We start from the raw sequence: 2,389 nt of genomic DNA, 5'->3' as shown, positions 1-2,389 counted from the left end.
AACCGCACCTCCCCAGGCTTTGCAGAACGAATGGTGACGCTCTACTAACCCCACTTAGCCGCACTGAGGTGCTTAGCTTCTGCCCTGCCTTCCTCAGCTCGACTTTCCTCTTTTGCCCCATTCCTGCCTCACTCCCTCCTTTGGCAAGTCACACAGAGGAGGCAGCAGGAAGAGCCGGCCGCCATAGGCCAACCTCCAAGGGCAGAGGAGACCAAGCCACAAGGCTTCAAAAGGTGACCAGCCCAGATCCACTAGCTTTCCCCTGCTGATGCCAAGGCTTTTTCTCAGCTCATTTCACCACCCTCTGCCCTGCAGGGGTTGAGTTTATCGCAGGTGTTACCCCAAATTGGGCCAGCTAGTAAGCATAGGGAGGACTAATGACCCACCAGAGTTTGGCAGAAAGCAGCACATTTATTATACTGACAGCTAAGCTCAAAAGAAGAAGTGGGGGGTGTCACACTCACACTCGCATACTCACGCTCCCAGGACTGGCACAGCACTGGAGATGTCAGGATTCGGCAAGGTAAGTGTCCCACAGAGCAGCTATGGATGGTGTGATGAAGGTAAATCTTCCTGAGGCACAATGAAATACAACGCAGAGAACCACTGGCCAGGCGGTCCAGGCAAAGGGCATTCACTGGAGGTACAAGCTTGTGAGTGCTCTCCTGAGCACAGGGCCCCTTCCCCTTTTAAGGGCCTGCACCTCATGGCCTGCAACTAGAGATGACTTGGCTGCATCTGGTTGGTCACACTCCACCTTGGGCAGCTCTGGGTGTGTGAGTGCTGCCTAATTAGCGCCCCAGACACCTTGTCTACCTGGGAGCTCTTCTGCTCTTCAACCAGCCCATTCATCCCACCAGCATTCCAGGAGGGAGCGGGAGGGGGAAAGCCACTTCACAGGCATTCAGAGAGGGACAGGAGACAAAAGTGGGAGCAGGGGAAGTATAACAGACCTTTTGAGCATAGAAATCACTGCTGTTCCTATAACAGCAGGGACAGGCCAGTAGGAACTGGGAAAATCAAACCAGCATGTTTCTGCCTGGTTTTGAACCAGAGACCTTTTGTGTATTAGGCAAACGTGATAACCACTACACTACAGAAACTCTGTCATAGGCATCTGCCCCTCCCTTCATAAGAACATAAGAATGGCCATAGTGGGTCAGACCAAAGGTCCATCCAACCCCGCATCCTATCTGCCAACAGTGGCCAATGCCAGGTGCCCCAGAGGGACTGAACCTAACAGATAATGACCAAATGATCTCTCTCCTGCCATCCATCTCCACCCTCTGACAAACAGAGACTAGGGACACCATTCCTTACCCATCCTGGCTAATAGCCATTCATGGACTTAACCTCCATTCATTTATCTGCAAAAGAAAGAGGAGTACTTGTGGCACCTTAGAGACTTACAAATTTATTTGAGCATAAGCTTTTGTGGGCTAAAACCCACTTCATCAGATGCATGCAGTGGAAAATGCAGCAGGAAGATATATACACAGAGAACATGAAAAAATGGGTGTTGCCATACACACTATAACAAGAGTGAGCAGTTAAGGTGAGCTATTATCAGCAGGAGAAAATAACCTTTGTAGTGATTATTGGGATGGCCCATTTGCAACAGTTGACAGGAAGGTGTGAGTAACAGTAGGGGGACAAATAAACATGGGGAAATAGTTTGACTTTGTGTAATGACCCATCCACTCCCAGTCTTTATTCAAGCCTAATTTAATGGTGTCCACTTTGCAAATTAATTCCACTTCAGCAGTCTCTCGTGGGAGTCTGGTTCTGAAGATTATTTGTTGTAATATTGCAACTTTTAGGTCTGTAAATGAGTGACCAGAGAAACTGAAGTGTTCTCCAACTGGTTTTTGAATGTTATAATTCTTGACATGTGATTTATGTCCATTTATTCTTTTACGTAGAGACTGTCTGGTTTGGCCAATGTACATGGCAGAGGGGCATTACTGGCACATAATAGCATATATCACATTGGTAGATGTGCAGGTGAACGAGCCTCTGATAGTGTGGCTGATGTGATTAGGTCCTATGATGGTGTCCCCTGAATAGATATGTGGACAGAGTTGGCAACGGGCTTTGTTGCAAGGATAGGTTCCTGGGTTAGTGTTTTTTGTTGTGTGGTTGCTGGTAAGTATTTGCTTCAGGTTGGGGGGCTGTCTATAAGCAAGGACTGGCCTGTCTCCCAAGATCTGTGAGAGTGAGGGATAGGTTGTAGATCCTTGATGATGCACTGGAGAGGTTTCAGTTGGGGGCTGAAGGTGACGGCTAGTGGGGTTCTGTTACTTTCTTTGTTGGGCCTGTCCTGTAGTAGGTGATTTCTGGGTACTCTTCTGGCTCTGACAATCTGTTTTTTCACTTCAGCAGGTGGGTA

At 48.3% G+C, this 2,389-nt stretch overlaps 1 non-coding gene across 1 annotated transcript; it reads right to left on the bottom strand.

Annotated features, from left to right (window-relative positions):
* Positions 1-1,030: 1,030 nt before the first annotated feature.
* On the bottom strand, positions 1,031-1,103 carry TRNAI-AAU. Its single transcript has one exon. It is a non-coding gene; the product is annotated as a tRNA-Ile (tRNA).
* Between the last annotated feature and the right edge of the window lie 1,286 nt (positions 1,104-2,389).

This window comes from Mauremys reevesii, linkage group 12 (assembly GCF_016161935.1).
Source record: "Mauremys reevesii isolate NIE-2019 linkage group 12, ASM1616193v1, whole genome shotgun sequence".
NCBI classification, from domain to species: Eukaryota; Metazoa; Chordata; order Testudines; family Geoemydidae; genus Mauremys; species Mauremys reevesii.
The sequence above is the reverse complement of the archived record's forward strand: the minus strand, read 5'-3'. Positions and strand labels throughout refer to the sequence as shown.